Source organism: Pelophylax lessonae (assembly GCF_965119305.1).
Source record: "Pelophylax lessonae genome assembly, chromosome: 10".
In the NCBI taxonomy this organism is placed as follows: domain Eukaryota; kingdom Metazoa; phylum Chordata; class Amphibia; order Anura; family Ranidae; genus Pelophylax; species Pelophylax lessonae.
The window spans coordinates 42,220,823-42,248,665 of NC_138777.1; the positions used below are offsets into that span (position 1 = coordinate 42,220,823).

The 27,843-nt window shown below is 45.0% G+C and overlaps 1 protein-coding gene and 1 long non-coding RNA gene across 3 annotated transcripts in view; both read right to left on the reverse strand.

The window, feature by feature from the left end:
* LOC309565207 overlaps nucleotides 1-27,843 on the reverse strand; it is a 1,884,446-nt gene that overhangs the window by 1,334,634 nt on the left and 521,969 nt on the right. The gene's annotated exons all lie outside the window — the stretch shown is intronic.
* The window catches only part of CHST1 (carbohydrate sulfotransferase 1), a 79,596-nt gene that overhangs the window by 38,734 nt on the left and 13,019 nt on the right, over nucleotides 1-27,843 (reverse strand). Inside the window, exon 2 of one of the 2 annotated variants that reach the window (XM_082270241.1) lies at nucleotides 18,933-19,100. The gene's annotated coding sequence lies outside the window, so the exon portion shown is untranslated. Of the gene's footprint in view, nucleotides 1-18,932; nucleotides 19,104-27,843 lie in introns of both variants that reach the window. The other variant, XM_082270240.1, reaches the window with a different exon arrangement.

Below are 27,843 nucleotides of genomic sequence, written 5' to 3' on the forward strand. Positions count from 1 at the left end.
GGGCTTACTGTATTTTATGAGTTAAATGATTGTAAAAATAAAGTAAAAATATTCCGTAATGCAGCTGCAACCACATAAGTTACCCACGTCATTAGTGGTCATTTATTTTTACAGAGCAAATGTCCAGAAATCAGTTTTGCCTGGAGTCCAGCTTTAACCACTTGCCTACTGTGCACTTAAACACCCTTCCCATCCAGGCCAATTTTCAGCTTTCAGCGCTGTCACACTTTGACTGACAATTGCGCGGTCATGCTACACTGTACCCATTTGAAATTTTTATCATTTTTTTCACACAAATAGAGCTTTCTTTTGGTGGTATTTAATCATCTCTGGGTTTTTTATTTTTTACAAAAGAAAAGAATAAATACAGAAAATTTTGAAAAAAAAAAAAAGTTTTTCTTATTTTCTGTGAGTAAATTTTGAAAATAAATGTTTCTCCTTCACTGAAGGGCGCTGATGAGGCGGCACTGATGGGCACTGATAGGCTGCACTGATGGGCACTGATGAGGTGGCACTTATGGGCACTGATGAGGTGGCACTTATGGGCACTGATGAGGAGGTACTAATATGCCGCAATGATGAGCACTGATAGGCGGCATTGATAGGTGGCACTGATAGGCGGCACTGATAGGTGCCACTGATAGGCGGCACTGATAGGCAGCACTGATGAGCACTGATAGGCGGCACTGCTGGGCACTGAGAGGTGGCACTGCTGGGCACTGATGTGGCACTGCTGGGCACTGAGAGGCGGCACTGGCGGGCGGCACTGATGGGCACTGAGAGGCGGCACTGATGGGCACTGGCGGATGGCACTGATGGACACTGACGGGTGGCACTGATGGGCAGCACTGATGAGCACTGATGGGCAGCACCATCAGTGCCCACACTCAGTGCCCATAGTGCTGCCAGTCAGTGCTTATCAGTGCCTAGATGAGCAGGCACTGATGGGCACTGACTGGCAGCACTATGGGCACTGATTGTGGGCATTGATGGGGGACACTGATGGCGGGCACTGTGGGCACTGATGGGGGGGCACTGTGTATGTTTTTTACCTTTTAGTAATCAGGGCACTGGTGATCAGTGCCCTGATTACATGTCTCTTTGTCCCTGGCGCTGTGCAGCTCTCCCTCCTTCCTCATACTGCAGGCTGCGTGTGAGGAAAGAGAGCCGGCGATGAGAGATGATCTCATATGTTTACATATGAGATAATCTCTCATTGGATGATCTGATCACGTGGTGAATGGCCGCTGTGATTGGCCATTCACCACGATCGCGGGAGCGCGCGGGGGGCGTGTCACTGGGAGGCCGTTTAAAAACGGCCTCCCGAAAATTCGAGTCCGCGCTGCAGCCGTATATAGGCTGTAGCGCGGATGGGAACTAGTTAAAGCAGTATTAAACCCAAAACCAAAAATGTAATATACTGCAGCTTACCAATCATTAGATGTGGTGACTGCATTCCTTTTCTTTCCTTTGGCTTTTTCCCCTCTGTTATCATCTGGTGATCTGGGCAGTAACACACCTCCTATATAAGGCCATTTTCACACTGAAGATGGACTGATGGGCGGACCTGATCAGACCTTCCATTGCTCTCTATTGAGTGGCAGATATCAGCAGACATGTGTCCACTAACATCCGCCGACATCCGATCAGATCCTGTCTGCTAAAAACAGACAGATGGGGATCCGTTCCCCATATGTGTGTAAGATCGGATGACAGTTGGATGGAAACAGACAGGTGGTCCTTTTCCATCCGACAGCCCATAGAAAACAGCGGGCTGTGTCCGTGTCCACTCTACATCAGCGGAGCAGACATGGACCTGTCCTCAGCCTGCTCAATGGGGATTAGCGGAGAGATCCCCTCCTGAGCAGGCAGATCCGCCGGCGGACTCAGCCAGTGTGAAAGGGACCGTAGTGAGACACGACTCTAGAGGAATGAGAAGAGGAGGCACAGCAAACAGCAGCATTGATAGTCTGGGTGGGTAGTGTTAAATGTAATGTTTTCGGATAAAGGTTTTACAAGAATAAATTAAAGTTGATCATTGTAATCACCCCTGCCAATATTAACTGGTTTGTCTCATCCATGTAAACCAATACATTGTGCTGGAGAGTTTGTGCTTTTGAAAACCAACGGACCTACAGGCTGGATCACCAGATGAAAATAGAAGAAAGGAAAAAGAAAAGGAAACTAATATAGCCATCACATGTAAAAATTGGTAAGCTGCAATGTATTAGGTGTTTGTTTTCATGTTTAATACTGCTTTAAGTCTAAGCTGTGTCAACTTTCTGGCAGAGGATAGGCAGCAGATTTTCCTCAATTTGATAGAATTTTGCCCCACCCATTTTCCTTCTATCCTGACAAGTGCTCCAGTCCCTGCTGCAGAGAAATACCCCCATACCAGCATATTACCACCTCCATGCTTTACTGTAGGAATGGTGTTATTTGGATGGTGAGCTGTATTGGACATCTGCCAGAGGGCAGCTGATTGTCGTTTGGTGTTGAGGCCAAATAATTAAATTTTAGTCTCATCTGACCACCTTAAACGCACCATGAAGAATCTGAGGCCACATGGAAAAAGATGTTATGGTCAGATGAGACTAAAATTAAATTATTTCACCTCAACACCAAATGATAATCAGCTGCCCTCTGCCAGAAAGTTATGAAGAGGGTTTACCTTTCAACTGACCCAAAGAACACAGCAAAAATGACCACACAATGGTTGAAGGAGAAAAAGGTGAATGTCCTTGCATGGCCCAGTCAGAGCCCAGACTTAAACCCCATTGAAAATTTGTGGAATGACTTGAAGACTGCAGTCCACAAACAGTCATCATCAACACTGAAGAAATTACACTTTGCTACAATGTAAAGTAGTGAGTTTACAGCTTGTATAACAGTGTAAATTTGCTGTCCCCTCAAAATAACTCAACACACAGCCATTAATGTCTAAACTGCTGGCAACAAAAGTGAGTACACCCCTAAGTGAATAAGTCCAATTTGGGCCCAAAGTGTCAATATTTTGTGTGGCCACCATTATTTTCCAGCACTACCTTGACTCTCTTGGGCATGGAGTTCACCAGAGCTTCACAGGTTGCCACTGGAGTCCTCTTCCACTGCTCTATGATGACATCACGGACCTGGTGGATGTTAGAGACCTTGCGCTCCTCCACCTTCCATTTGAGGATGCCCCACAGATGCTCAATAGGGTTTAGGTCTGGAGACATTTTTGGCCAGTCCATCTCCTTTACCCTCAGCTTTTTTAGCAAGGCAGTGGTAGTCTTGGAGGTTTTTGGGGTCATTATCATGTTGAAATACTGCACTGTGGCCCAGTCTCCGAAGGGAGGGGATCATGCTCTGCTTCAGTATGTCACAGTACATGTTGGCATTCATGGTTCCTTCAATGAACTGTAGCTACCCAGTGTCGGCAGCACTCATGCAGCCCCAGACCATGACACTCCCACCACCATGCTTGACTGTAGACAAGACACACTTGTCTTTGTACTCCTCAGCCGGTTGCTGCCACACACGCTTGACACCATCTGAAGCAAAAAAGTTTATCTTGATCTCATCAGACCACAGGACATGGTTCCAGTAATCCATGTCCTTAGTCTGCTTGTCTTCAGCAAACTGTTTGCGGGCTTTCTTGTGCATCATCTTTAGAAGAGGCTTCCTTCTGGGACGACAGCCATACAGACCAATTTGATGCAGTGTGCGGCGTATGGTCTGAGCACTGACAGGCTGACCCCACCCCTTCAACCTCTGCAGCAATGCTGGCAGCACTCCTACGTCTATTTTCCAAAGGCAACCTCTGGATATGATGCTGAGCATGTGCACTCAACTTCTTTAGTTGACCATGGCAAGGCCTGTACTGAGTAGAACCTATCCTGTTAAACCGCTGTATGGTCTTAGCCACCATGCTGCAGCTCGGTTTCAGGGTCTTGGCAATCTTCTTATAGCCTAGGCAATCTTTATGTAGAGCAACAATTCTTTTTTTCAGATCCTTAGAGAGTTCTTTGCCATGAGGTGCCATGTTGAACTTCCAGTGACCAGTATGATAGAGTGAGAGTGATAACACCAAATTTAACACACCTGCTCCCCATTCACACTAGAGACCTTGTAACACTAACGAGTCACATGACACCGGGGAGGGAAAATGTCTAATTGGGCCCAATTTGGACATTTTCACTTAGGGGTGTACTCACTTTTGTTACCAGTTGTTTAGACATTAATGGCTGTGTGTTGAGTTATGTTGAAGGGACAGCAAATTTACACTATTATACAAGCTGTACACTCACTACTTTACATTGTAGCAAAGTGTCATTTCTTCAGTGTTGTCACATGAAAAGATATAATAAAATATTTACAAAAATGTGAGGGGTGTACTCATTTTTGTGAGATACTGTGTATATATATATATATATATATATATATATATATTTACAGCCAGTGACAGAGTTGACAGCACTACTCTGTTATTCCATAGCAGTTAAAACCCAACAGATGCCACATCCCATCTATCATACCTCATTTGGACGAGAATACAAGTTCCTCCTTGGCAGTGGGGTGGACAAGCTGCTTTGGAACCACAGGCACGATTAGCAACAATGTGTAGCTAATGAATATACGGGCCTAATGTATGAATGATTTAGTAGCCTCTAGCAGCTCTGTTGGGTATCTGTCTATATGTCAGAGTTCCATCCGCATCCAAGCTGAATGACCAATGCAAAAAAAGACATGATAATTCACTTGGAGAAACGTGTCCGCCTGTAGAAAAAAGCACTTGCCTGTGCCTACATGAAAAAGCTATTTCAGACTCACCCCTGTCATATTTTTAGATGCAGGTTTACAATTCACTAAAATCACGTATATCTGGATATTTATCACAGTCATTTGTGGGGAAAATTGACGACAAATTCTTGTTTTGCGACTCATTAAGCCCAAAAAATCACACTTTAATGGTTCCAATTAGATCTGCATCTGCACATAAGAATCGTTCACCTGCTGAGTATGAACTGCTGTCATTGGAATATTTTCGTCATTACGTCTGTAGCTGGGTAACTGGATACAACATATCTCTGATCCATACACTGCGTGGCCAAACGCTCGTAGACACCTGACTATCACACCTACATGGTATATGAGCTAATTAGGCATCCCATTCCAAAACCAAAAGCATTAATAGGGAAATAGTCCTTCTTTTGTTTCTATAACAAACCCATTCTCCAGGGAAGGCGTCTGTGAGATTTCAGAGTGTGTCTGGGTAAATTTGTGCACGTTAAAAAGGGTTGTAAACCTCAGACATGAAATATGAAGAAAGCATATCCCTCTATAGTGTGTACTCAATTAAGAACATTAAAGCAGAGTTCCACCCAAAACTGGAAATACTCCTGACCACCTGACGCAGAGCAGTGCGCCCCGAGCCCACCTATTGTGTGACAATAGCGAATAAAAATTCACTATTGTCACATGGATCCTCCTCCTGGCCAATCAGGGAGCGCGTCCGATACGCGCTTCCTGATTGGCCGCAAAGCAAACCCCATGCCATTGGCCGAGGAGTAGGCGGGAGCAGGAGGACTCGTGGAGACGCGCCGCTGGGGGATTGAAGAGAAGCCGGCCGCCGGGACACTGAGGAGAAGGCACCGCCGCGACAGTGCTCCAGGGCTCCGGGTAAGTGCACTGGTCTGGGGGGGAGGCACACTGCATTGAAGGGGGCACGCACGCACGCTGGTCTCTGCATGTATGCTGCTCACTGCATTGAAAGGGGGCATGTATGCTGGTCACTACATTGAAAGGGGGCATGTACGCTGGTCACTGCATTGAAAGGGGGCATGTACGCTGGTCACTGCATTGAAAGGAGGCATGTACGCTGGTCACTGCATTGAAGGGGGCACGCTGGTCACTGTTTTGAAGTGGGCACGCTGGTCACTGTTTTGAAGGGGGCACACTGGTCACTGTGCATTGAAAGGGGGCACGCTGGTCACTGTGCATTGAAAGGGGGGGTCACTGTGCATTGAAAGGGGGCACGCTGGTCTCTCTGCATTGAAAGGGGGCACGCTGGTATCTCTGCATTGAAAGGGGGCACACTATACCTTAATTACTGAAGGCCCCTTTTACACTTTTGCGACCTCAAAGTCACGCAATTTTTTACAGCGTTTTTTGCCGCAAAGCAATGCCTATTAAATTTTTCTGTTTGCGCACCAGCCGCCACTGGCTTTAAGTGTCATTTTTGCCTACTGCTTCATTCTCCTGCTATCAGTATGAGTCAATTCTGACCATTTTTCCTGACACCAAGAGAAAAATGGTGACAGGGGAAGAATCTTCAGCTCATTGACAGCCTCAGCTCTGTTCCTGTGGAGGGAAGGGGTGTGTCCCTTCCCTCCAATCAGCTCTCAGAGCTCTTCTCAATGAGCTCCGCAGAGTGTAACTTCAGCTCTCTGCCCCCTTTTTTGAGACAGCTCAGACTAGCTTTATAAATGCTGGACTTTGAAAGAATGTAGAGAAGAGAAGACTGCAGAAAAACAGGTATAAGTAATGAAGGAGGATTTGTTTAATCTCTGTGTATAACCTTCACTGGGCTTATGGAAGAGTCTACAACCACTTTAAAAGGAAAAGAAAGAGATGGGAGGAGGGGCCACAAAGGAAACCTTCTAACATTTAGACAAATATGTCCTGAACCACATCCTATCAGAGAAATTGGACAAAAGGACCCTAAACATTTGTTAGGGACTTTAACGGTACCAATGGGTTAAAAGTTATCAAAAATGTATTATACAAGAACTAAAATCATGAAGATATACAATATGTCCTTTCTATTAATCAACTGGATTCTCTCCAATCAGGCCTCATAGCTATCCTCACTGAAATCTGCACCGTGAGACTTCAGATCCCCGCCCCCTGCTTTTCAGAGCTGAGAGATCCTGTGTAAACTAAGCACTTTGAACGGCTATAGAGAAGAGATGGATTTGTTTCATTTCTGTCAGCCAGGAGTCCTTCTGACACCTTAAGGCAAGCAAAAGTACAAGACACTTAGCGGTGGATCACTCCCGTGTTGATGAAGAACACAGCTAGCTGCGAGAATTAATGTGAATTGCACGGTGATCACTGAAACTTGGAACACACCTTGTGGCCCTGGGAATCTGAGCATCACTCCTCTGTCGGTCAGGGCTGTCTTTAACACGGGGCAAAAGGGGCAGCTGCCCCGGGTCCAGTCATTGTTGTGGGGCCCAAAGCAGCTGCCCCTTGAGCCCACAAATAGTTGATAAGAGGATTTAAGAGGGCCCAAGAAAATTTTTGCCCAGGGTCCAATCAATATTAAAGACGGCCCTGCTGTCGGTCATTAGCGGGACACAGCTGGGGCACTTGCAAGGGCCAACCGAGCAGGCGGGGTGCAGGCGGCGGGGGTACTCCCCTTCCGCCCCACTAAACCCTTCTTCTGATGAAGGCCAGAGCCCTGCCACTGAGGTCCCCCCTCAGTGGACTGTACACTACTGAGGGGCAGCATGGTTGTGGGCAAGTCCTGGTCACGGGGGCCTCCTCCTCTCCAACTCACACCTCAGATCAGATGCATTGACCCGCTGAATTTAAGCATATTACTAAGCGTAGGAAAATAAACTAACCAATATTTCTCAGTAATGGCAAGTGAAGAGGGAAAAGCCCAGCCTCCCAGTGGCCGCAGGAACATTGACAGGAGGCGGGACCTGACCTGGCATCGCTCAGAGGCCCAAGTCCTTCTGATCGAGGCCCAGCCAGGGGACGGTTTTAGGCCAGTAGCTGCCCCTGGCGCAGTAGGACCCGGCCTCCCAGGAGTCGGCTTGTTTGGGAATGCAGCCAAAGTGGGTGGTAAACTCCATCTAAGGTTATACATAGGCACGAGAATGCTAGCGGACAACTACCATAAGGTAAAGTTGAAAAAAACTTTTAAGAGAGAATTTAAGAGGGCGTGAAACCATTAAAAGGTAAATGGGCGGGGAGGTCATCTAAGGCCAGTAACTTCCCTGGGTATATGTAAAGGTTTTCAACTACTTTAAACCAGTAACAGACTCACTTTTAAAGTGATTGTAAAGTCTAATTTTTTTATTAAAATAACAAACATGTTATACTTACCTGCTCTGCGTAATGGTTTTGTACAGGGCAGCCCAGATCCTCCTCTTCTCGGGTCCCTGGCTGAAGCTCCTGGCCCCTCCCTCCTGTTGAGTGCCTCCACACCAAGCAGCTTTCTATGGAGGCACCCGAGCCAATCTGCAGCTCTGTGTATCTATTCAGACACGGAGCCGTAACCCACCCCCCACTCTCCCCTGATTGGCTCACTGAGTTTGATTGACAACAGCAGGAGCCAATGGTGCCGCTGCTGTGTCTCAGCCAATCAGGAGAGAGTCCCGAACTGCTGAGACACTCATATGGCACTTCTCCACTGCAAGTACCGGCTCGGCTCTAATCGGCCCTGCTTGGCCCGGTTTGCTTTTCCACTGCTGGTACCGCATGGTCTGATGTTGGAACGGTTCGGTACGGTACGGTATGGTTTGCTTTTCCACTAAAGTAGTACTAAAGTTAAGTGGGTGGGATAACAACGGGGTGGGTGGGATTCTCTGACTAATCAGTGGCTAGTAGTGACTGCATGCAAAGGATTGTGGGATATGGTACCGGGTATGGTACCTCTTGGAACCACAATCGAGGTGGTACTGTTTTTGAGAGCTGTACCGTTTGGTTCCATGCAGTGGAAAAGCGCCGCCGTAACGTACTGTACCAAACCGTTCCTACACTGTACCATGCGGTACCAGCAGTGGAAAAGCACAAAAGCGAGCTGAACCGTTTGGTTCCATGCAGTGGAAAAGCGCCATTGGATACAAGTGGATAGAAAGGGGGCTCAGGTAAGTATTAGGGGGATGCTGCACACAGAAGATTTTTTTGTCTTAATGCATACAATGGATTAAGATAAAAAAAAAAGTCTGACTTTACAACCACTTTAATCCAAAACAAATTAAAATGAGATGCTGGATTTTTTTTACCAGTGGGTTATTCAGATTACGATATTGCACAGTGGATCTGGTGAGGCTGTGCTGAACAACAGAAGTGTATCCCTTTAAGAAGGGACCCGGAGTTGAAGATGTACAAAGTTTAATGAGGGCACCGTGCTATGGATCTATATTTGGCATACACTGATTAAAATTCAGCTGATCTAGCAGAGATGGGCCAAATTCAATTCAGTGTGTGGGCTCCCCTGGTCAACAAAAGTCAACAATCGCCATGATGGAAACAAGGGACGTGCTAAAAATGTTTCCATCAATCAGCAGCTGCAGCTGCTGATCAGTGTACTGTATTCTGCCTGCAGTGGGTGCCGCTGTCGGAATACAATGTCCCAGTTGGGGGATTTCCTCTTCTACCTCATTTGTGTAGATGGAGAAATCTGTTCATTTTTTTAATTTTTTTTTTTTTAATTTAGCCTACTGGGTGAATGAAAAAAAAAAAAAACTAACCATGTGGGGCCAGCTTGAGAGTAGAACGTATTTTAATATTAATTATAATTAATGACTAGAAAACATAAAATTTCCAACACATTTTGGGGGTTCAAAACGAACCCCTTTCCTCAGGAAAAATATAATAGAAATAAAACAAATATAAATATGGTTTTTCACATCTGATTCTTATATCAATTCAGTTCACATCAAAGTATATCAATTAATAAAAATCATAACCAAAAACCAATGTTCAGGTATAACCAAAAACAGTTATACGCCTTTAGGTTGCAACTAACAGAAGAAGATCTTATTAAAAATTGAAAAAAAATAACTGTTTTTTAATGGATTTATTAAATGTAATAGTTTTGGCAATGAAACATATGGGAAATAAATAAAAACTGATTGTAAATGAATTACAAATGCAAACTCAGTCAATATTGATATTACATTTTCGCCAGACATTCATTAAAGTCTAATTACCTGTAAAGCAAATTCTCAGCGTAAACATCTAACCTACAGAGTCAAAAATGAGCCGCTGAATAATAAAAAAAAAAACGCAATAGATGATAAAACCCGAGCAGCATAGAGAATGGATAACAAAGGTTTCTGTCTGATACAGTCATGTTGCTGAGAAGCAATACTTTTGAAATATGCTTGATAATGCTTGTTCTGTGTGATATAAAACTATAGCTATATAAAATAACTACAGATAGATTATGTAACCATGTAGACTATAAACTGAAACAATGAAAAGCTCTTGAGAATCCATGAAAGTGTCAAAGATTAATAAGGGTGAACTAAGGGTGTTATAATACCAGGATTAATCTATGAATAAAAACAGAATGGTAATTAATGTGGATTAGTGCTGACTTTACTAACAGGAGGGGAGGTGATGACTTCCTCCTCTGAGTCATTTAGGTCCAATTAAAGCTTGTAGACTTCACCTACGCAACATCTCTAAAATTCGCCCCTTTTTAACAACTGAAACCACCAAGCTACTCATTCACTCCCTAGTTATTTCTCGCCTCAACTATTGCAACTCCCTTCTCATAGGCCTACCACTTCATAGGCTATCCCCTCTTCAGTCTATCATGAACGCTGCTGCCAGACTTATCCACCTTACCAACCGTTCAGCGTCTGCCTCCCCTCTCTGCCAATCCCTACACTGGCTCCCGATTGCCCAGTGAATTAAATTCAAAATACTAACCACAACATACAAAGCCATTCACAACTCTGCCCCGAGCTACATTACCAATCTTGTCTCCAAATATCACCCAAATCGTCCTCTCATGACACCTACTCTCAAGCTCCCTTGTCTCCTCCTCTCATGCTCGTCTCCAGGATTTCTCCAGGGCCTCTCCCATCCTCTGGAATGCTCTACCTCAACCTGTACGGCTATCTCCTATTCTAGCTGCTTTCAGGCGATCCCTGAAAACTCATCTCTTCGGGAAAGCCTATCACACCGCCAACTAATCTGCCATCAGCTCATTCCCTACTCTTACCTCTTGTAACACCTGCCCCACCCCATTAGATTGTAAGCTCTTCTGAGAAGGGACCTCTAAATCCTCTTGTATTTTATTGTATTGTATATGTACGGTCTCCCTCTAATATTGTAAAGCGCTGCCTAAATTGCTGGCGCTATTGAAATCCTTAATAATAATAATAATAATGCTTTGTTTGCACTGAGCGGTACGGTTCGGTTCGGTACAGTTCAGTACAGTTCGGAACGGTACACCTTGATCAGACTTGCGTTTCCACCGCCAAGAGAACCTCAGCTCAACAGTACCTCAACAGTGTAGCTCCACCCTCTTGGTACGGTACTAATGTACTTGGTACCCCAAGGAAAGGGTACCAAAAAAGTGGTACGGTACGGCTCGGAATTAGGGTACCATTCACAACTTTTGACAATGGAAACGGCAAAAAGTCCGTACCGTACCGAACCAAACCGAACCGTACCACTCAGTGGAAACGAGGCATTACAGTTGTATTTTCTCAGTTAAGGTTCTCTACATTTTGTATTCCAACAACCACCCGCTTGTCACAGCCTATCCTTCTAAGCGCTAGCCTCAATCTATAGCACTTAGTATGGTTTCTGTATGATCTGTCATTCCTCTGCTCTCTGCATGAGTCATTTCTGACAGTCTATGACTTCAGACAATTTGGGGAGATGGCCCCACCCCCTCCACCAAGCACATAGTAAATGAGAGCTTCAGGGGGTGTGTCCATTGCCTTCACTCTGGTCTCAGATTACACTGAGCTCTGTGCTCTATGCTGTACAGTGTGTGACCTCAGATCCCTGCCCCCTGTCTTCTGGAAGTCTAGAAATGCTGTCTAAATTCTGTACTTTAAACAGCTATAGAGGAGACAGGGCTGTAGATAAACTGGGATGACTTATGTAGGAGGATTTGTTTAATCTCTGTGTATCTCCTGAGGCTTATTACTTCACTTGGTACATGTAGGGAGGATTTAGACGTGTGTCTAAGTCTCCCTAGCCTCTGAAGCCTGATTTGTGCTCAGATCATTCTTTGGAGGCTACTGACAGGCAGTGAGGAAGCGATGCAACACCTTCTCATTGCCTGCTTTAACCCCGTTTTTTCTGACAAATATGCCGCAACCATGTGCATTGTACACGGTTGCAGGGCATTTTTGGCTCTTCCCCAATGACTTAAATGTGTAGCTACAAGTCAGGCCAACTTTGCCTTTGGTACAAATACAGTACAGTACAGTATCGCACAAAAGTGAGTGAGTAAGTGAAAGAGGGTTTACCTTCCAACTGACCCAAAGCACACAGCAAAAATGACCACACAGTGGTTGAGGGAGAAAAAGGTGAATGTCCTTGCATGGCCTAGTCACAGCCCAAACTTAAACCCCATTGAAAATTTGTGGAATGACTTGAAGACTGCAGTCCACAAACAGTCACCATCATATTTAACTGAACTTGAGCAGTTCTGCTAAGAAGAGTGGGCACATATTATAAATATTTTATTATATCTTTTCATGTGACAACACTGAAGAAATGACACTTTGCTAAAATGTAAAGTAGTGAGTGTACAGCTTGTATAACAGTGTAAATTTCTGTCCCCTCAAAATAACTCAACATAAAGCCATTAATGTCTAAACCGCTGGCAACAAAAGTGAGTACACCCAATTAGCCATTTTCCCTCCCCTGTGTCATGTGACTTGTTAGTGTTACAAGGTCTCATGTGTGAATGGGGAGCAGGTGTGTTAAATTTGGTGTTATCGCTCTCACTCTCTCATACTGGTCACTGGAAGTTCAACATGGCCCCTCATGGCAAAGAACTCTCTGAGGATCTGAAAAAAAGAATGGTTGCTCTACATAAAGATGGCCTAGGCCAGTGATGGCGAACCTTGGCCCCCCAGATGTTTTGGAACTACATTTCTCCTGATCCTCATGCACTCTGCAGTGTAGTTGAGCATCATTGTAAATGTAGTTCCAAAACATCTGGGGTGCCAAGGTTCGCCATCACTGGCCTAGGCTATAAGAAGATTGCCAAGACCCTGAAACTGAGCTGCAGTATGGTGGTCAAGACCATACAGTGGTTTACCAGGACAGGTTCCACTCAGAATAGGCCTAGCCACGGTCGAGCAAAGAAGTTGTGTTCATGTGCTCAGTGTCAAATCCAGAGGTTTCTACGTATGAGCGTTGCTGCAGAGGTTGAAGGTGGGGGAAGGGTGTCTGCCTGTCATTGCTCAGACCATACACCACACACTACATTGAATTGGTCTGCATGGCTGTCGTCCCAGAAGGAAGCCTCTTCTAAAAATTATGCACAAGAAAGCCCATGAACAGTTTGCTGAAGGCAAGCAAACTAAGGACATGGATTACTAGAAACATGTCCTGTGGTCTGATGAGACCAAGATAAACTTATTTGGTTCAGATGGTTTCAAGGGTGTGTGGCAGCAACCAGGTGAGGAGTACAAAGACAAGTATGTCTTCCCTACAGTCAAGCATGGTGGTGGGAGTGTCATAGTCTGGAGCTGCATGAGTCCTGCTGGCACTGGGGAGCTACAGTTCATTGAGGGAACCATGAATGCCAACATGTACTGTGACATACTGAAGCAGAGCGTGATCCCCTCCCTTCATAGACTGGGCTGCAGGGCCGTGTTCCAACATAATAATGACCCCAAACACACCTCCACGACAACCACTGCCTTACTAAAGAAGCTGAGGGTAAAGGTGATGGACTGGCCAAGCATGTCTCCAGACCTAAACCCTATTGAGAATCTGTGGGGCATCCTCAAACGGAAGGTGGAGGAGCGCAAGGTCTCTAACATCCACCAGCTCCGTGATGTCATCATGGAGGAGTGGAAGAGGACTCCAGTGGCAACCTGTGATGCTCTGGTGAACTCCATGCCCAAGAGGGTTAAGGCAGTGCTGGAGAATAATGGTGGGCACATAAAATATTGACACTTTGGACATTTTCACTTAGGGGTGTACTCACTTTTTTTGCCAGCGGTTTAGACATTAATGGCTGTGTGTTGAGTTATTTTGAGGGGACAGCAAATTTACACTGTTATACAGGCTGTACACTCACTACTTTACATTGTAGCAAAGTGTAATTTCTTCAGTGTTGTCACATGAAAAGATAGAATAAAATATTTACAAAAATGTGAGGGGTGTACTCACTTTTGCGATATATATATATATATATATATATATATATAGTTTATTTTTATTTTTTGACAGTTACAGTATAAAACTGATGATGGCACTGCATACGGCACTACAGCCTGATGGAGGTTGTGTTCATCCTCATCCTCACGTCTTATATTTTTCAGTAAAACCTCCAGCATGTACATGATGACTATGTCATAGCTGACATCCTGATGACATGATTGGGAGCCCCACTGAATGGTTCCTAATTGTCAGTGGGAACCAAGTTGTCAGTGACATTCAGCACTGAAATCCAGCAGCCACTTAACTGTTGGCTCAAAGGCAGAACATTTATATACGTAGGTATTTCCAGCAGGATACCTTGCACAAAAGGTGTCTATTTATTGGCTGCAGGCAGGAAGGGGTTAAAACAATTTTGTATATTGTTGAACTTATAACGCTGCATAAACTGTCGACGCTATATAAATACTATATAATAATAATAATAATAACTTCTCTTTAGAGATGTGGTTTCAGCATGTCAAAGAAATCAGAATACAGTACTGAAAGCTCAACTGTGATTGGTTGCGCTCAGTCTGTATTACTGTATTAATAAACAACTCATATAATGTGACTTTGTGCAGCTTGCCGCTATGTCAGCTTCAGAAATACCCAGACACGCTGTGAATAATCATCTTTTCACGTATGAGTCGCCCAAGGACTTTATTCAACCTCCCAGCTGGGCTCTCTTGATTCTTTCTGAAATGAACTTGGATTCACAGACACCCTCTTGACTATCCCCTTGTTCAATTCCAAATGATATCTGGGTCACCTGAATGGAAAATCCATTTTCTGTGTGCTAGCTCATGCTTTCCATAACAGAAGAGTTTCTTGAAGTCAGTCAGTCAAGTACAACTGTCATGGCATTTGCAGGATCCAGCTCTGATCCTCCTCTTCCCTTCTGATCTGTAGATATGACCCCCTTAAACTTTTAAACTTTCCAGGCTATCTTTAGCCATCCTTGGAAACCCTTTGCTTTTCAAAAAGTTTCAAAAGCCTGATTGCATGATACTTTATATCCCAGGGGTCAACAACCTTTTCACATTTTGTGTCAATTTGTTATGCACTAAACAACAATTGTTACATAGTTACATAGTAGGTGAGGTTGAATAAAGACAGTAGTCTATCCAGTTCAACCTGTGTAGGTATGTGTGTCTGTAATCATCTCACATAGCCCTTAATGTCCTGATCCTTGAGATGTAAGTCTAAGAGTCTTTTGAAAGCCACCATACTTCCCGCAGAAACCACCTCTTGTGGTAGAGAATTCCACAATCTTGTAGCCCTCACAGTAAAGAACCCCCCTCGTTGCCTGAGGTTAAAATGCTTCTCCTCTAATCGCATTGTATGCCCTCTTGTACTCATGCAATCCCTTTGAATGAACAGCTTTTTTTCTAAGCTGAGATCCCCATTGAGAAATTTATAAATTGCTATCATGTCCCCCCTCAGGCGTCTCTTCTCCAGGGAGAATAAATCGAGCGATTGCAGCCGATCTTCATAATCAAGGTCCTCCAATCCCCTAATCAGTTTAGTTGCCCTTCTCTGGACTCTCTCCAGCTCCAACACATCCCTCCTGAGGACTGGCGACCAGAACTGGACAGAATACTCCAGATGCGGTCGGACCAGAGTTTTATAAAGTGGAAGGATTATAGTCTTATCTCTGGAATACATCCCTTTCTTTATGCATGCTAATATTCTGGTGGCTTTTGCAGCTGCCGCATGACATTGCATGCTGTTGCCTAATCTATCATCAACCAAGACTCCCAGATCTTTCTCCATTTTTGATTCCCCCAAGGGTTCCCCTCCTAACGTGTATTGTGCTTTTATGTTTTTAGTCCCCAAGTGCAAAACCTTACACTTCTCCACATTAAACCTCATTTGCCATGTTGTTGCCCACTCCGTTATTTTGTCCAGGTCATTCTGTAGGATATCTGCTTCATGCTGTGCAGTTATTGCCCTGGCCAATTTTGTGTCATCTGCAAAAACTGATAACGAACTACTGATCCCGTCCTCAATGCTGTTTATGAATAAATTGTATAAACAAAATGAATAAAAAGTGCCACAGCTCAGATAATCTCCAGTTCCTGCACCTTCAGACCTCAGATCAGCCCCAACTCCTAAACTCTCAGACCGCAGATAAGCCCAATTCCTACACCATTAGACATCAGTCAGCCTCACTTCCTGCACCTTCAAAGCTCATATCAGGCCAAAATAATGCACCTTCTGTCAGGAACCTTGAATCAAACTGAGACTGAAAATGCAGTAAAATCACACCTTTAATGTAATGGTAAAAAATGGTACAGAACAGTAAACATAGTCAAAACATAAGCCAGGGAATCGGAAGCCAAAACGGGAAGTCAGACGGCCCAGTGGTCAGCCAACCAGAAATCAGCGTAGTCAGAGACAGAGGAACAGGATCAGGAACCAGAAGGGACGTCAGCCAGGCAAAGTCTTTTTATTGGAACACAGCAGAGAAACTCCAGATATGTTGACAAGGCTTAGGCAGGAAAGGAATGAACAAGGCAGCTTAAATAATTAGAAGGGACCAGCTGTAGGTGGGACTGATAAGCAGATAATGATAACCAGGTGAGCTACTGAGGAAACAAAGAGTGCTGATAACTAACCAACAACTGAGCAGACAGAGCACAGAGAAGGGAGCTGCTGCGAGCCCAATCCTGACACTTTCAGATCTCCGATCAGACCTTCAGACCCCAGATCAGCGTCATTTTCTGCACCTTCAGAATTCAAATCAGACTCAATTCACGCACCTTCAGACCTTCAATCAGACCCAATTCCTGCACATTCAGACCTCGGATCAACCCAAATACACCTTCAGGCCCCTTATCAGTCCAATTCCTGCACTTCCAGAGCTCAGATCAACCCCAATTCCTGCACATTCAGACCCCATATCAGCCCCACTTCGTGCACCTTCAGACCTCAGACCAACCCCAATTCTTGCATCTTCAGACCCCAAATCAGCTCCAGTTTCTGCACTTTTAGAGCTCAGATCTACCCCAATTCCTGAACCTTCAGACCTCAGATCAGCCCCATTTCCTGCACTTTTAGAGCTCAGATCAACTCAAATTCCTGCACCTTCAGACTTCAGATCAACCCCGATTTCTGCATCTTAAAACCTGAAATAAGCCTCACTTTCTGCACTTTTAGAGCTTCCTGCACTTTCAGAGCTCAGATCTACCCCAATTCCTGCACCTTTAGACCTCAGATCAGCCCCATTTGCCGCACTTTTAGAGCTCAGATCAACTCCAATTCCTGCAACTTCAGACTTCAGGTCAACAACAATTCCCGCATCTTCAGGCTTCAGATCAATCCCAGTTCCTGCATCTTAAAACCTCAGATCAGTCCCCACTTCCTTCACTTTTAGAGCTCAGATCTACCCCAATTCCTGCACCTTCAGAGCTCATATCAGCCCCATTTCCCACATTTTTAGAGCTCAGATCAACTCTAAATTCTGCACCTTCAGACTTCAGATCAGCCCCCCCCACTTCCTGCACTTTTAGAGTTTAGATCAACTTCAATTTCTGCACCTTCAGACTTCACATCAACACCAATTCCCGCATCTTCAGAAGTCAGATCAATCCCAGTTCCTTCATCCTAAAACCTCGGATCAGCCCCACTACCTGCACTTTTAGAGCTCAGATCAACCCCCAATTCCTGCACCTTCAGACCTCAGATCAGCCCCATTTGCCGCACTTTTAGAGCTCAGATCAACTCCAATTCCCGCAACTTCAGACTTCAGGTCAACAACAATTCCCGCATCTTCAGAAGTCAGATCAATCCCAGTTCCTTCATCCTAAAACCTCGGATCAGCCCCACTACCTGCACTTTTAGAGCTCAGATCAACCCCCAATTCCTGCACCTTCAGACCTCAGATCAGCCCAATTTGCCGCCATTTTAGAGCTCAGATCAACTCCAATTCCCGCAACTTCAGACTTCAGGTCAACAACAATTCCCGCATCTTCAGACTTCAGATCAATCCCAGTTCCTGCATCTTAAAACCTCAGATCAGTCCCCACTTCCTGCACTTTTAGAGCTCAGATCAACTCCAATTCCCACACCTTCAGACTTCAGATCAACCCCAATTCCTGCATCTTAAAACCTCAGATCAGTCCCCACTTCCTTCACTTTTAGAGCTCAGATCTACCCCAATTCCTGCACCTTCAGAGCTCATAGCCCCATTTCCCACATTTTAAGAGCTCAGATCAGCTCTAAATTCTGCACCTTCAGACTTCAGATCAGCCCCCCCCCCCCCCACACTTCCTGCACTTTTAGAGTTTAGATCAACTCAGATTTCTGCACCTTCAGACTTCAGATCAACACCAATTCTCCCATCTTTAGACATCAGATCAATCCCAGTTCCTTCATCCTAAAACCTCGGATCAGCCCCACTACCTTCACTTTTAGAGCTCAGATCTACCCCCAATTCCTGCACCTTCAGGCCTCAGATTAGCATCATTTTCCGCACTTTTAGAGCTCAGATCAGCTCCAATTCCTGCACTTTCAAACTTCAGATCAACCCCACTTCCTGCACTTTTAGAGCTCAGATCAACTCCAGTTCCCTCACCTTCAAACCTCAGATCAACCCCAATTCCTATACCTTTAGAGCTTAGGTCTTCCCCAACTCCTGAACTTTGAGATCTCAGGTAAGCCCAATTGCTGCACCTTTAGACCTCAGACAGCCTCACTTCCTGCACCTTCAGAGCTTATGTCAGGCCAAATTCATGTACCTTCAGGTCTCTAATTAAAAAATACAGATTGAAATCAAATTAAAGAAAAAAAAAGATTTTACTTACCCAATCCTCTGCTCCTCCCCACTGCTAGACTGGTTCTCACAGCCCGTTCTCCTCTGCGATCTAGCAAACTAAGATCCTATCATCATCAAGACCAAAGCAGGGTTGATATCCCCGCATTGGATGTACTGACGCCGATGGACCAGCCGCCACAGTGTGGTGGATTGCGATCTGCTGGGAGAAAAAAGGATCAGGTAAGTAAAAGTGTTTCTCCTCTCCCATAGACAAAACCAACAATTAATCCTCGCAGTGTGGACACAACCCCAATGCAAGGGATCATTTTTAATTTTCCTGGAGTTGGGCTTTAATACTTTTTTTAATATATTTTTTTAACTGCCTGGCCTCCTGCTTTAACCCTTTGCTGCCATGTTTTTTCATGTAAAATAAAACACATTACCGACAATGAAAACTCACTAAAAACCCAACAAATTATATATTTTGAACTCCTAGAATGAACAGAAAGTCTTGTTGTTTTCATACATCCTCTGACACTAAGTTGTCAAAAGCCAATTTAAAAATAAAAAATAAAATAATACACTAAAAAATTTTTAGTGTACACAATATAATCTTCAAATATGTCATGAAATAAAAATATGAGAATGTGTCACCCTAATAAATACCACATTTTTTATGCTCCAAATCATATAAAGCCAGGATACCCAAAACTATAACACTGACTGGACACACCAAATCCTCTACAGCTCCTCAGATTAGTGTTAAACTAAAATGATGATCCTAACATGATTATTTTATTTAAAATCCTGATCTTTAAAGTTGGCCATACATTATACAATTTTCTTACTCATTTTCCTTTAGATTTACCTTCAACTATCCTTCCTTATTCCATACAAATTGAAACTGTTTAGGTTTGATCTCATATGGTTTTGGTAAATCTAAAGTCCTCCTGCACTTTTTGTTTTCATTGGGAATGTTAGAACACTACTAAAGTTGGTCATGCATTAGGGAAGTGGGCTTTTTTCTGTGGGGCCACAGCTACTCCCAGCACAGAAACTGGGCTCTCACCGGGAGCCCCGGGCCCCCGTACTAACGATCGGGACCCAGGACTTTCAGTTCTGGGTCATCTGATCACTGTTATAGCCTCTGATTGGCTCACAGTGATCAGCCACTATAAGCCTGCTCCTGTGTTTACTTCTTCTGAATGAAGAGAAAGATACATAATATCTGACAGGTCGCCCCAGTGTGAACGGGGGCTTAGTGTGTTTCAGGCAGGATAAAAACAAAACAAAAAAAAAACAAAGTGCGCACCATTGTTTCTGGGCGGTACTATGGGTACAAACGACAACTAACATACACATACATGGTATCGCTGCAATAGTCAGGAGCAGGAGAATTTATTTTGGGTTGTTCTTTTGTGGTAAATGATGATAATAGCAAGAAAAATACAGCAAAATTTTAAAAAAATGTATATATTTTTTTACTATTTAAGGTCAGTTTTTCTTTGATAAAAAAAAGAAAAAAAAAAAAAACAGGATTTATATAGTGCCAACAGTTTGCACAGCAATTTACAACAGACAGTACAGTTACAATGCAATTCAATACAGGAGGAATCTGAGGGCCCTGCTAGTTAGAGCTTACAATTAATTGGCGCTTTTCCACTGCATGGAACTGAACGGTTCGGCTCGCTTTTGTGCTTTTCCACTGCTGGTACCGCATGGTATGGTGTAGGAACGGTTCGGTACGGTACGGTATGGCGACGCTTTTCCACTGCATGGAACCGAACGGTACGGCTCTCAAAAACAGTACCACCTCGATTGTGGTTCCAAGAGGTACCATACCCGGTACCATATCCCACAATCCTTTGCATGCAGTCACTACTAGCCACTGATTGGTCAGAGAATCCCACCCACCCCGTTGCTAACCCCCTGACATGCCACATTTGGCATGTCATTTTTTTGGGAGGGAGCGGGTACCTAGTTTTAACAGGTACCCGCTCCCACTTCCGCTCGGAGCGCCGCGGCGCCCTGAATGGAAGTTCTCCTCTCCCCCTCCCTCCCTGCAATCTTCTGGGACATGTCAGAGGTCCCAGAAGATTGCCGGCCAATCAAGACGCGCAGCGCAACTCGCGCATGCGCAGTGGGTACCCGGCTGTGAAGCCGCAAACTGTCACAGCCGGGTGCCCACAGCAGTGATGCCGGCGCCGCCGAGACCAGAGGGAAGAGGATCGAGGCTTCGGGCGGCCGCATCGCTGGACCGTTGGACAGGTGAGTGAAAAGGCTGGAACTCCGCTTTAACTTTAGTACTACTTTAGTGGAAAAGCAAACCATACCGTATCGTACCGAACCGTTCCAACACCGTACCATGCGGTACCAGCAGTGGAAAAGCAAGCAGGGCCGAGTAGAGCCGAGCCGATACTTGCAGTGGAAAGTGCCAAATCTACGGTAGGAGGGAGGGACAAGTGATACAAAAGGTAATAACTGTGCTGAGCTGAAATAATGAGCTGAAAATAAAAATACAGTAATTAGGTGTGGGCAGGATAGGCTTCTCTGAAGATTAGGGTTTTCAGGGATTGTCTAAAAGCAAACAAAAATAATGGGACAGATTAGAGTAGGAAGCCCCATAGGGTAGGAGAGGGTCTGGAATAATCCTGGAGGGGAATGGGAGGTGGTCATGGGAGGAAGGAAGAGAACGAGTAGGTTGGTATTTAGAGACTAGGTTAGTGATGTAGCTGGGGGCAGAGTTGTGGGTGGCTTTGTAAGTTTTTGTTAGTATTTTGAATTTATTTGGTTGGGTGAGCAGAAGCCAATGGAGGGATTGACAGAGAGGAGTAGCAAACATGGAGCAGTTGGTAAGGAGCCTGGCAGTAGCATTCATGATGGACTGAGGCAGGGATAGCCTATTTGTAGGTAAGCCAATGAGAAGGGAGTTGCAGTAGCCGAGGAGGGAGATGACCAGGGAGTGAACTAAGAGAATTATCCATTACTATTTACCACCAAAAGAAAGGCCAATTTGTCCTGAAAAAAATGAGGGTATAATCCACCTGGATATGCAAAGTAGTTGTGACGATATGTACAGTTTTACTAACACATGTCAAAGTTACAAAATTGTGCTTAGGCATTTACATTTGTTTTACCCTTAGGCATGAAGGGGTTAAGAATGTTTGTTCAATTTTCTAATCATCATAGATTTTCTAATCGTCATTAAATTGATGTTCATTTTAGATCGCAATGGCAAGAAAATTGGAAAGAGCAGGATAAAAACAAATTAATTTCTGACAGTATACTGTATATGGTTTTTGTTCAGGAAAGTGCAATCATTCCAAAATTAAATGTTAAAAAAATAAAAATAAAATTTTGGATTTTTAAACAACATTCATCAAGTCATCAAAGGTACTAAAAATGTTCGCACAAATGTTCGTACGCTTGAAGTGTATGGCCAGCAGCAGAAAGGCTCAGCAGAACTTTGCAGGCAAAACTGTAGGCATAGAGGAACTCAATGTTTAATTGGAGGCCATAGTTAGGCCCCTTTCACATGGGCGATCCGATCCGATCTGCCTGTCAGTTTTTCAGGCGGACCTGATCGGATGCTCCATGCATCCCTATGGGGCAGCGGGTGTCAGCAGAGACATCTCCGCTGACACCCGCTGCTATCCGATTCCGATCCTGTCCGTGAAATCCGGACAGATGGAAACCCTATTTTCCATTTGTGTGGAGGATCGGATCGGATGGGATCGGATGAGAATGGACAGGCTGTCACACTGCCCCCTCTTGTCACACTGCCCACACCCCGCTCCCCGTCATTCTTCCCCATCGTCACACTGCCCCCCTCCCTGTCATACTTTCCACCTCCTGTCACAGTGCCCCTCTTCATACTGCCCTCCTCCTTTCTCAGTGCCCCCCTCATCACACTGCCCCCCTCTTGTCACACTTCCCAGGTACCCTTCTCCTGTCATACTGCCCCCCTCCTGTCCCATTATCCCCCTGTTATACTGCCCCTCCTATCACACTGCTCCCCTTCTGTCACAATACCCCTCATCCCACTCCCCCCTTCTTGTTACAATTCCCCTCTGCTTTCATGGTGCCACCCCTCTGGGTTCTTCCTTTTCACAATGGATGTGAGGGATACGTACCACACTCACAGTGTTGTTTCATAACTGAAGCATAGTAGCTGTTTACTATGCTTCAGTTTGTGAATGAATTGAAAGCTCTGTACAGAGCTATTTTTTTCCATTCATTCTGTGCAGGTAAGGCTTTAGAGGTGCAGATTGAGAGTCCCGGGCTCAGAGAAAAGGGCTCCTGCCAGGGTCAAGGGGCCCTGAACATTCCAATTACGCCTCTGCACCAAGTGTCTCCTGCCTCAGGAATGGTCCTAAAGAACCCAATAAGAAGTTACTGCATAAGTAAGTATTCATTTCCAGGAGGAGAAAGGTGGACTCATTTAGGACAGCATGGTGGGCAGAAAGGAAAACTGCACTTTGTGGAAAGTGTACTTACCCTTCATACAGAAATCCCATGTGGACCACAACATAGACGTCAACAGTTTGTTCAAAAAAAGGAAACAGCAAAATCCCGAATTTATAAGGGAAATATGTTTTGGTCTTTTAAACTTCAAACTTCAGTAAACAGAAATCTGGCTAGTTGGTTCTTTGCACTTCTGCAAAACCTGGCAGGCAAGAGTGACCATCCACTAAGGAAACAACAGTCCCAAGTCCCTGTGTTATTGCCAGGAGCTGAACTGTTTGTTGCCAGGACCAGAAAAAAAGACAAACAAAAGCTGATTGGTCAATATGGTAACCTTTTTTTTCCAGGCTTAATAAATGATCTGTGTTACTGGATTCTAAGCTCTAGAAACGATACCTCCAATTCATCTAAAACAGGCCGTACACTACAAAAATGTCACAGATTCCCTTATCCACGCTAAAGCTGGCTATACACGTGTAGATTACTCCCATTCAACCCCCCAGTCTGAGGAAGAGAAATCGATCCATTCCTTCCAAATACCGGCCCGCTACAAGATTTTATCCGGACTGCAGCAACTTGTCCTGTATTTGCATTATGCATTACCATGGTGCAGCACCATAGCAATAATGACCCTAAGCAGCCAGGACACACAGCGTCATTCATTGCTATGGTGCTGGTGGTCAGCCTGACCGCACCATGGAAATGCATGATACTGGCCCAGGATGGAGGCATCCAGGGGCACCCCCACATTCAGAAAAGGACCTGATTTACCCAATGCCTAGACCTGCTCCACCTACTGCCCTGCGCCCAGGGTCGCTGATAAGGCAGTACAGCCAGCCCTCCTGTACTGGGCCCTGGCCCCATCAGTTTAAAAGGGGGGCCTGGCACCTGCTGAGTAGGAGGGCCGGCTGTATTGTTTTACTGCAGACACCAATCCTCTCCCCCCCCCCCCCCCAGCTTCTCCTCCTCTTTCTGTCTCTGGCTGCATTGCAGGTGGATTGTTCTAGTACATGCACGGCTTCCATCTTCTGTCCGGGCCCCCCTGTGTGCCCCTTTTCCTCGTGACGCTGCTGGCTTCCCTCCTCTCCTTTCCCGCCGGCAGCTGCTGTAGGCACACAGATGGATATTTCAGGATGGAGAGCAGGGAAAAGGGCCGGTAAATATGTCATTTTCTGGCTCCTTTCTTGAATGCACACAGTGAGCGATCGGTACCAATCACTCCTGTGTCCATTCATCACTGACGCATAGTAAACTGTATTTATTATGCTTCAGTTTGTGAATGAGCAGGAAGCCTCCGAGTACTGAGGTTGCAGAGAAAGGGACTAATAAATCTATGTTGTCAGTCACTTTCGGCCAGGTAGGTTGTATGGGGCACGGTGATTTCTAACAGCAGCCCTGCCTGTGCCATGCTGCCACTGTGGTACAGATTGTAAGGTAGAACAGGTGGACTGAGGACACTGATGGTAAAGGGTGACTTCTGATGTAGAAGTGGGAACTTCTGACATTAAATAATCAACTGGCATGAAAGGGGGGGACTAAGCATGTGAAAGGGATGACGTCTAATGTGAAAGGGGGAACCCCTGATATGAAAGAGGGAACCCTTGACATGAAAGCGGGGACTTCTGATGCAAAGTTATTTCTTGGAGAGTGTTTATGTACCTATTTAAATTGCAATCATGAATAATTATTTTTTTTGTGAATGTTTGTAAAATATACAATTTGGTACTTGTACTGAAATGATTAAGGAACTCAGTAAGGTTATATCCAGACCACTGTTCCTGATCTTTGCGGACAGTATTAGGACAGGAGATGTACCAGGGGAGTGGAGGAAAGCTAACGTGATTCCGATATTCAAAAAGGGTCAGAGGCATATACCGGGAAATTATAGGCCTGTCAGTCTGACATCAGTAGTATGTAAACTTCTGGAGGGGATGATAAGGGACTATATCGTAGAGTTTGCTAAGGACAACAGCATCATCAGTAGTAACCAGCACGGGTTTACAAATGGGCGTTCTTGTCAAACCAATCTCTTTACATTCTACGAGGAGGTGAGCTGTGAGCTAGATAGGGGCAGACCAGTGGATGTGGTGTACTTAGATTTCGCTAAGGCGTTTGATACAGTTCCCCATAAGCGCTTAATTTATAAAATAAGGACTGCAGGTATCGACAGCAGGGTTTGCTCTTGGATACGGAACTGCCTAAAAGGGCGCGTCCAAAGGGTGGTAATAAACAGCGCATACTCAGACTGGTCTGAGGTAGTAAGCGGGGTCCCCCAAGGCTCAGTCCTAGGACCAACCTTGTTCAATTTATTCATAAACAGCATTGAGGACAGGATCTGTAGTTCAATATCAGTTTTTGCAGATGACACAAAATTAGGCAGGGCAATAACAGCACAGCATGAAGCAGACATCCTACAGAATGACCTGGACAAAATAACGGAGTGGGCAACGACTTGGCAAATGAGGTTTAATGTGGAGAAGTGTAAGGTTTTGCACTTGGGGACTAGCAACATAAAAGCACAATACACGTTAGGAGGGGAACCCCTGGGAGAATCAAAAATGGAGAAGGATCTGGGAGTATTGGTGGATGATAGACTAGGCAACAGCATGCAATGTCAAGCGGCAGCTGCCAAGGCTAGCAGAATATTAGCATGCATAAAGAAAGGGATGTATTCCAGAGATAAGACTATAATCCTTCCACTTTATAAAACTCTGGTCCGACCACATCTGGAGTATTCTGTCCAGTTCTGGTCACCAGTCCTCAGAAGGGATGTGTTGGAGTTGGAGAGGGTCCAGAGAAGGGCAACTAAACTAATTAGGGGATTGGAGGACCTTGATTATGAGGAGCGTCTGCAATCGCTTGATTTATTCTCCCTGGAGAAGAGACGCCTGAGGGGGGACATGATAGCAATTTTTAAATATCTCAATGGGGATCTAGGCTTAGAAGAAAAGCTGTTCAGTCGCAGGGATTGCATGAGGACTCGGGGGCATACAATGCGACTAGAGGAGAAGCGTTTTAACCTCAGGCAACGTGGGGGGTTCTTTACTGTTAGGGCTACAAGATTGTGGAATTCTCTACCACAAGAGGTGGTTTCTGCAGGTAGTATGGTGGCTTTCAAAAGACTCTTAGACGTACATCTCAAGGATCAGAACATTCAGGGGTATGTGAGATGATTACAGCCACACACACCTACACAGGTTGAACTGGATGGACTATTGTCTTTATTCAACCTTACCTACTATGTAATTAGATCCCTGAGCCACACTAAACAGCGTGAATAGAGGAATCCCTGCTGACAGCTATTGTATTTAGCAGCTGCTGCCCCAGCGACTCCTGGACACCCAGACAGTGTCTGATTGGATGTTCTGTTCTGCCAAAAATTTGCAACCAGCTCCTTCGCCAAATCCTTTCTTCGTCGATCAGGCCACTAACAGCTTGAATTTTGGGCGAATCAGCAGGAATCGGCTGAAATTCAAACTGTGGATGTCCATCTGAAACAGCACAGATGGCCGAATCTCCCACTGAGGCTATTTAATTCTGACAGCTGCTTCAGGCAGAATTCAGTGGGTGCTGCTAAATAGTGGCTGCATCTGATTGTGTGCAGTTCATCTGAGATTTATCTGCCCGGCTCCTTCAGTTTTCAGGTCAAATAATGTTGGGCGGCACGGTGCCACCATGACCTTCCACTGCTAGAATTTCATCTGGTTCTTGAGAACAGACTTTTTCAACCAGGGTGCCCAGGCAACCTGGGGTGCCTTTGGGTTTTTTTCAGGGGCTCCTTGGCAAACTGCCCAAAAATTGCCCACAAATTGTATATTAGCCAGCGGGTGGATGAAGCCTGCCTTTTAGTTACACAAAGCCACAGGTTTTCATTGTGCACCATTACAACCTTCCAGCTGCCAGCAACTTAACAACCAATGATGTCATCTGTTGATAAGGAGGACATGGGGCGCCTGCACAGTATCCTTTTTTGCCCCTCTCCTTCCCCTCGCTGTCAGCACCGGGGTCACATTAGCTGAGTGAGGGAGAAGAGAAACATTGGAATACTAGTTGGTACCAGTGTCCAACGGTGTAAGAAATCACCTCTAACATTGGGTGTCCTATGTGTGCAGATGTGACTGCATTATGTAAAACTAATCGTTTCGTTTTTTTACATTTTAGAATGGGGTGCCTTGACTTTAGAAACTCGATGGAATTTGTTCAGTGTAGGACCAGCTTAAAGAATATGTTAGCCCAAATATTATATTCCTGATATGTTCCTATTGCACCATTAAAAAGTATCCTGTTCTCTTTGTATTGTTTCCTTTATGTGAACCTCCCGGTGATCCTGGCTGTCCCCCTGCTTTCTTATTTCAAACTAACTACACTAAGCATGCAAGCTTATCCATCCCAGTGTGGTCAGTTTTCTGGCTGTGCTGGGAGAACAGCCTGCTTGTCCTCCAATGGCCAAGACTGGTGCTGACACTCCCCCCTGCACAGCCATTCACTGGGAAGAT